Below are 8,457 nucleotides of genomic sequence, written 5' to 3'. Positions count from 1 at the left end.
TATAAAATCCAATCCCCATACATCAAATAATTTTATCTCCAAAATGGGCTGCATTGGCGTTTAATTGCGTAGAAAAATGTTGCATGTTATTTAGCATTGATCATAATGTTGTACGAAAGTATTAGCATTTTTGAACAATGATGGTCAATAATAACCACACTAGAGGACCTTCGCTGCTATACGTATGCCTCTAAAATATCCGCCATAGGGTGTGTTGTGGCAATGCTATAAAATGTTATCTGCTCACTCTCGGGAACACATCTTCTCAAAAGTTGGCTATTACATTGCTTGAAAAGGTAAGGTTCTTCCTAAAAATATGCTTTGACATCTTGTATAAACTTATTTTTACCTTGATGATTAAGATTTGGTGGCAATATACCACTAACTAAACAATTCACAAAGTCCACGTACCATGGTAGAGCATTGATGGCCATCAATCTCTATCGGGGAAAGCATCTGGTGTCATAAACGTGTTTACATCTTCACATCAGGATTCCAAATGGGACAATTGGCCAGTCACTTGGTTTTCAGACCCTTTCTTATCTCATACTTCAGTATCAAATTCTTGAAGTAACAACACTCATCCTATTAATCTTGTCTTAGTATCTTTTTGAGGAAATAAATGCCTCAGAGCTGAGTGGTCTGTGCAAACTATCACCTTAGTATCAACCAAGTATGGCTGAAATTTGTCAAAAGAAAATACCATAACAAGCAACTCCTTTTCTATTATGGTATAATTTACCTAAGAATCATTCAATGTCCTTCAAGCATAATGAATAGCATGAAAGAATCACTCCTTGCGTTTCCCCAATACTACTCCTACAACATGGTCACTAGCATCACACATAAATTCAAAAGGTAAACTTCAATATGGTGTTACGACAATCGGGGCATTGACAAGCTTAGATTTGATGTTCTTAAAGGAATCAAGGACTTTAGCATCCACCACAAACTTCTTATTTTGCTCCGGCAATGAGCACAACGGTTTGGCAATTTTGGAGAAATCCTTGATGAATCTTCTATAAAAGCTCGCATGCCCTAGAAAACCTCTTACAACTTTCACATTTGAGGGAGGAGGTAACTTCTTAATAACTTCTACCTTGGCCTTTTCTACTTCAATTCCAAGGTGAGAAAGGCGATGCCCCAACACTATACCTTCGGTCACCATGAAGTGGTATTTTTTCTCATTTAATACAAGGTTGGTTTCTTCATATCTCTTCAAAATAGTGGCACGTTAGGAAGGCACTGCTCAAAGTCTTACCTTGAAATAGAGAAATCGTCCATGAATATCTCCAAGCAATCTTCGTTTATATAGGAGAATATTGTCATAATGCATCGCTAAAATGTTGTTGGAGTATTGCATAGGCCGAATGTCATTCTTCTAAAAGGAAAAGTTCTAGAAGGACAAATGAAGGTCTTCTTGCCTTGATCTTCAAGAGCTATAAAAATCTAATTATATCTGATAAATCCATCAAGAAAAATAGTAGGAGGCCTTTCTAGCAAGTCTGTCCAATATTTGATCAATAAACGGTAGTGGGAAGTGATCATTCTTTGTAGCTTTATTCAGCTTGTAGTATTCCATGCAAATTCTTCAGTCCATAGTTGTGCGTGTAGGAACTAATTCATTCTTCTCATTTGCTACCACATTTATTCCCCCTTCTTCGGAACACATTATACGGGGGTTACCCAATTACTGTCAGAAATGGGATATATGATCCCAATATCTAGTCATTTTATGACTTTTTTGCGAATAACTTCATTCATGATTAGGTTTAATCATCTTTGTTGTTCAATAGAACTGCTATTTGGATCCTCCAATAGAATCTTATGCATAAAAAATGTTTGATATCAACAATGCTCCAAGCAATTACTTTCTTATGTTGCTTTAGCACCAAAATCAGATTGTCTGCTTGTGATGTTGTAAGCTTTACTATGACAATGATTGGTAGAGTATTATTTTCTCCAAGAAAAACATATTTCAAATGTTCGGGCAAAGGTTTGAGCTCAAGCATAGGCAGTTCTTCTACGAACATCTTTGGTGCTTAAATAGGTCAATCAGGAAATTCCAAGGACTCAAAGTGTTACATAAAATTTCCTGCCTCATTCTCTTCGATTTTTTTTGCTGTAGCAACTTCCATGCTGTAACTTTCATCCAAATTCTCCTACACATAAACATCAAAAACATCAATGCTATTGCATTCAACATTAACATCCATATAAGAAACACTTTTCAAGACATTGAAAGTAATATATTCATCATTCAAAGTCATAGTGAGCTCTCCCTTTACAACATAGATTAGAGCTTACCCTGTAGCAAGGAATGGTCTGCCAAGAATGATTAAAACTTCTTTGTTGGCTTCGTAGTATAGAATAATAAATTAGTAGGAAATATAAATTAATCCACTCAAACTATCATATTCTCTACGATTTCACTCGGATGCACGATGGATAGATTGGCAAGTTGCAGCGTCACAGTAGTTGGCTTTGCGTCTCCACTTTTAAACTTCCTAAAAAGACAATGACATCAAGTTAATGTTGGCACCAAATTCGAATAAGGCTTTACCTACAAATTGGTCACAAATACTATATGAATAGTAAAACTCCCTGAATCTTGAGCTTTGGTAGCAGTTGGCTCGTGGCCATAGCGCTACAAGCTTCAGTAAGTGCAATGGTTTCAAACTCTACCAATCTTCTCTTCTTGAATAATACCTCACACATAATTTGATATAGTTTGGGTTTACCTCAAAAGCATCTATCAACGAGATGTTGATGATTAATTAACAAAGTACATCGATGAACGTTTTAAATTATTGATCCTCATTGGTTTTCTTAGATCTTTGTGGGAACGGTGGAGGAGGTCTTGGATTTGGTTGATTTTAAGATAGATGTGGAATCATAGGCGTGACAAGAGACACTGTTTGAGGTGATTCTGCTAGCATTTCCCCAAAATTGCTACTTTGTCCATTATCCTTTGTTGTAGAATCTGGAATAGTTGTATCTTGTGCTAACTTCTTGTCCTTGGTTTGTTACTCATCATCATTGTTCGTGTTTTCGGCAGCAGGTCTCCCAATATGAATTCTATTTCTAGTTCCGATGGCTTTGCAATGCTCATTATAATGCACCTTCCCATGAGCCTTATGGACTTCGATATCATTGGGCAATATTCTTGGTTGCCTAGTGCTTAAAGCATTGGCTAACTAGGAAATTTGGTTCTCTAGTGCTCTCATTGATGCCGACTGACTCTGAATCAAAGCTTCATTCCTTTGATGCATTTCTTCTTTTCTTGAAATGTACATTTTCAATAGGTATTTAAGAGAATTCAGGTTAGGCGTTTGATTAGAATTTTTCCCTTGATAGCTCTGCCTTTGATGTGGCTGTGCTGGTTGTTGATACTGCGGCATAATTGGCTGTTGATTATAATGCTGTCACTGGTTGCCAAAATTGGTTTCTACAATATTTGGATTGGCAACGTTTTGGTTCCTCCATGAAGAAAATAGGATTGTTGCAACAGTTGGCATTGTATGAATTCCCATGAGTGTTGGCATTATCACCCCTATTAAAATTTCTCACAAAATAAATAAACTCAGTGTTTTGTGGACATTCTTCATAATTATGTGCATCTCTACAATAAACAAAAGAGGGGGTAGAAACATTTTTTACCTTATACATGCCTCCTGGCTTTTGCAATTTCTTTACCATATTCGTTAATATTGTGATATGCGAAGCCATTGAGTTCAAAGCATTAGTGTATGTTGCTGCAACATTGCGTCTACCGAACATGTTCCTTGTATTGGGGTATTGATAGTCTTTATTGGAAATCCTCTCCAATATAATATATGCTTCATTTATTGACTTGTCCAATAGTGTTCCATTCGCTGAAGCATCGACCATCATGCGAGTGTGTATGTTCAACCCATTATAAAACATCTCTATTTGTGTCCAATTGGTAAATTCGTGCATTAGGTACTTTCAAAGAAACTCCTTAAAACACTCCCATGCTTTATATAGATTCTCGTCTTCAAGTTTCTTGAAGGAGGTAAGGTCATTCCTTAGCTTTACATTCATTTTAGGAGGATTAAACCACAATAAAAAGTTTTGTGCAAGTTTATTCCAGGATTCTATATCACCCAATGGTAATAAATTGAACCATACTCTAGCTTTGTCGTGAACCCAAGTAAGGAAACAACTTCAATTTAAGATCTTCTTCTGGAAGTGCTTGATGTACAAAAAAATCGCACACCTCCATGAATATTCTAAGATGTGATCTAGGATCTTTGGTAAATCAACCACTATATTACCCCATAGATTGTAACTTTGAAACATCATTGGCTTCAAATCGAAGTTAGTAGCTTGGATGGTTGGTCGTACAGTTTTAGGATGTAATTCATCAACATAGGGACAACATGCTTCCTAATCGATCGATTGTGATCATCCATATTGAAGTACGATTGCTGCTCAACTCCAGTGTAGTGTGACATTGCTCCTTCTTCAACATGCTATAATGGTGGCAGGGCATTGTGACCTTGTGGTTGGTCACTCATGTTGATTCAGTTATGGTTGGCTTTTCTTTGATGACAGTAGAAATTTCTTTTTATTTTAGGATCTAGTGGAACGAGGTCGTCGCTATATAACATACAACACTAATAAAGTACCTACAAAAGAAAAGAAACAAAGTTACTAAATGAAAATGGAACTGAAATGCAAACATTTACTCTTATGACACCAAAAACTTGATGCTGATAATAATGCTACAATATAAACGCAAGCATACGTATGGATCAAGTAATAAAGTTAAAGCTTTTTACGCTTAAGATGTCGAACCTACAGAGAGAATTTTTTTTAAACAAGAGTTAGCAATTATGACTAATGTAAAAGTGGCATACAATTGAAAACAACTGTAAAAAATAGAGTCCAATGATAAAAGGTCCAGGTGATGCTACAACAATGAGTACAACCCAAAGTCAACTATTGAATGATGTAGAATGATAAAAAGTGAGCATATGTTATAATCTTGTGTTTAAATTTACCACAAAGTATCTAGTATATATTACATTTAACAAATCATTCAGAAATAATATTAACTAAATCAAATGATCAATTTAGTAACTAGGCCAAATGCTTGGCAGCATATATCTCGATATGCAATAGTTTCTCGCAATACCAAGGCCAAACAAATAGTATGAATATCATCAAGTTTATTTCTAAACTAAATGAACAATATACTTGAACAATAAAATCTCTTCATAAGCTCAATGCACAAAGTCATAAATTCAAAAAATTCATAATAATGAAAGAATCTATCAAACAACTAAGTTTAAAACAAATATCATCCAGAGTAAAAGTATTCAAACTATTCTAGTACTCTCCTGCCTCAGGTGGAGGACAAGTGTAGTTTTAAGGATCTTTTTGCTGACTGTCAATGCTACTCGGGAAAGGCTCTTCCTCGAATGCTGCAACACTTCCTCCACTGAGTGGCTTAAGCTATCATGGTAAAGGAAGAGAGGATTTTGTGGAGAAGAGAGGGTGAAGATATGATACTAAAATGAGCAGATGATTGCCCTATTTATAGGTAAGGGGTGTCAAATCCTCTCCAATAAGAGTTTTCCATGTTGCAGTCGCTGATAGGAAGACTTACAGCTGTCCCAGCCAGTTGTCCTATTCTAGAATCTTCTACCCAACCATGGTGAGTCATCACTTCTGTTGCACCCACTCCAATGTTGTAACATTTTGGACCGTTTTCAGCAGAAAAACAAGAAATCAAACCAACTTAACAAAATTCCTAATAATGCAAAAATATATGCAATGAAGACTAATTTAATCCTAAAATTCTTTTAAGAATGCTTAATTCAAGCTAAACCTAGGTATAAAGTATTAACATTATAACTCTTTTGGAGAGTTATCAGTGTGTTTGGTTTGATGTTGTGTAGGATAGTAAAAAGGAATGTTGGGATAAGGAATTATATTGTAGTATTCTTGATAGCATTTATGTGTGAAAAAAAAGACAAAAGATGGAGATATTTATGCATCCCCACACGTGAACCTAGAAGACAGATGTACCCCATGTATAAGGAATTATTTCCTTAGGGCACCCAAAAATATAAGGGCACTAAACCCTAGGTGCCCCCACTATAAATAGAACAAGACACCCCTTATTTAAGTAAGATTCAATTGAGCTAAGAAAGAGGAAAAAAGTGGGAGGTGGCCACCCTTCTTTTTTATAATTCCCTTTTTCCATTGTTGGGAGCTTTAAGGGCTCAAACTTGATGGCCTTCGAGAGAAGCAACTTGCTCGAACAATTCACAACAGTCCAACAGTAGCTTGGGAGTTTCCTTCTCTAGTGTTATTTACTTATTTCTTTATTTTGGAAAATAGGTTGTAACCGAATGATATTGTTTGAATCATACCCAGCCATGAACTAATTAATTTGGTTTGGGTTTATTGATGGATGATGATGTTTTGTTCAACTGAATGTGATATCAATATTATGTTTATGCATGTTTTGTTTATTGTCCTTATTGTATGCTTTGTAAGAGCTTTCGAGAGAGAGCTTTTACCTTTGTTTGAAGCTTGATATCAAAAGAGTTAGGATTAAGAATGAAATGAATAATGGGGTTGTTTTGAGATGTAAACCTTAACTCACTTTAGAGATAAGAAGAGAGTTTTAACAACTAAAAAGGGTAGAGCTTAAAGGAAACTAATATGCTAGGGTTTATGCTGAGAGGTATTACTTTAGCATTTTAGTTCCAGTTTCTAGGTAGAGATAGTTTAGAAACACGTTAGAAAACTCTGCCCAACATAGTATTAATTGGATAATGCTTATCATTCATGAAAACAAACCATAGAATTCCTCAATAGACCCAACTTCTTTGTCCTTAATGGAGAAACCACACGTGTGAGGAAACATCTTAGAATTGTGTTAAATTTCCAGCTTTGTTTATATTTATTGCTACATCAATTTTTTTTTTATTTTTTTCATATCACAACTCATACACAATACATTTTTTCATATTTTATGTTCATATTCTATACTTGATTTACCTCAAATCCTTGTGGAGATGATACTCACTAATCACTTTATTACTTGTTCAATGTGTATACTTGCACAATTTGTGTATCAATTATAGTACCTCACAACACGCAACAAGTTTTAGCCCCATTTTCGGGGATTGGCAATTGGTTATTTTAAGTTTAGTTTTTACACATTTTATTTTCTTGTTATTCTAGATACATACTAACTTGTTTTGTTCATCTTTTTATTTCATTTTTTCAAGTGTTGTGCTACTGCACGAATTGAAGAATACTTAAGGAATCATCATTTTATGTTTAGTTTTAAGTTTATTTTATGCACACTTTATTTTCTTGTTATTGTAGATACATACTAACTTGTTTTTGTTTGTCTTTTTATTTCATTTATTTTTAGGTGTTGTGTTGTTTCATGACTCGAAGAATACTCAAGGAATCATTATTACATATTGAACTTGAAATCGAACGCTTTTTTTGTCAAAGAAGACATATTCCCAAAGCTATGTATCAACCAAGTCAGAATCCAATTCAAGATCCTATCCAAATGCTACAGCAATTCACAATGCTGGGTTGGTAGTCCGACCACAGCCTATTTGAGATCATTTAGCTCCCTTCTTGGATGATATAAACCCTAGGATTGTTGCTCCAGAAATTTAGGTAGTCCACTTTGAACTTAAACATGTGATATTCAATATGTTGAATTCAATTAGATAGTATGGTGGTGTGCCTCATGAAGATGCAAGGTAACATATTTGTTATTTCATGGAGTTTGCAAATCCTTTAAACAACAAGGTGTGCATAAGGATGTGTTGAAGTAAACACTATTTCCTTATTCTTTGTATGATCGAGCAAGAGCTTGGTTGAGTTGTGTACCTCCTGGCTTGTGGAGTCATGAACCGATCTATGCAAGAGCTTCTTGCTACACTACAATCCACCATACATTAACACCCAACTTTGAAATGGTATAGTTTGCTTTTTGTCAATATGATGATGAGTCGATGTATGAGTGTTGGGACAAATATAAGGGATTGCTTCGTAAGTGTACAAACCATATAATCCATGATTGGACGCAAGTTGTGATTTCTATAATGGTGTCAATGCTCCAACCAGAATGATGCTAGATGCTTCAACAAATGGAACTTTACTGGACAAGTCACTTGAGGAAGCATTTGATATTCTTGTGATATCCTTGATAGGATAACAAAAAATGGCTACCAATTTCCTACTTCGAGACTTGGCACATGGAGAAAAACTCATGGGACTCTCGAGCTTGATACTAAAGACTTCATCTGTTTCAGCTCAATTATAGGCCATTACAAACATGTTGAAGAATCTCCAATGTCTTAGTAACGTGAAGGAAGTGAAGGTAGCTAGTACACCTTGTATTCTTTGTAATGAGAATCACCATTTGAGCGAGTGCCCCCAAAACCACAA

The sequence above is a fragment of the Hibiscus syriacus genome, unplaced genomic scaffold (assembly GCF_006381635.1).
Source record: "Hibiscus syriacus cultivar Baekdansim isolate YM2019G1 unplaced genomic scaffold, ASM638163v2 tig00117034_pilon, whole genome shotgun sequence".
Lineage (NCBI taxonomy): Eukaryota > Viridiplantae > Streptophyta > Magnoliopsida > Malvales > Malvaceae > Hibiscus > Hibiscus syriacus.
This window is presented reverse-complemented; position numbering follows the sequence as displayed.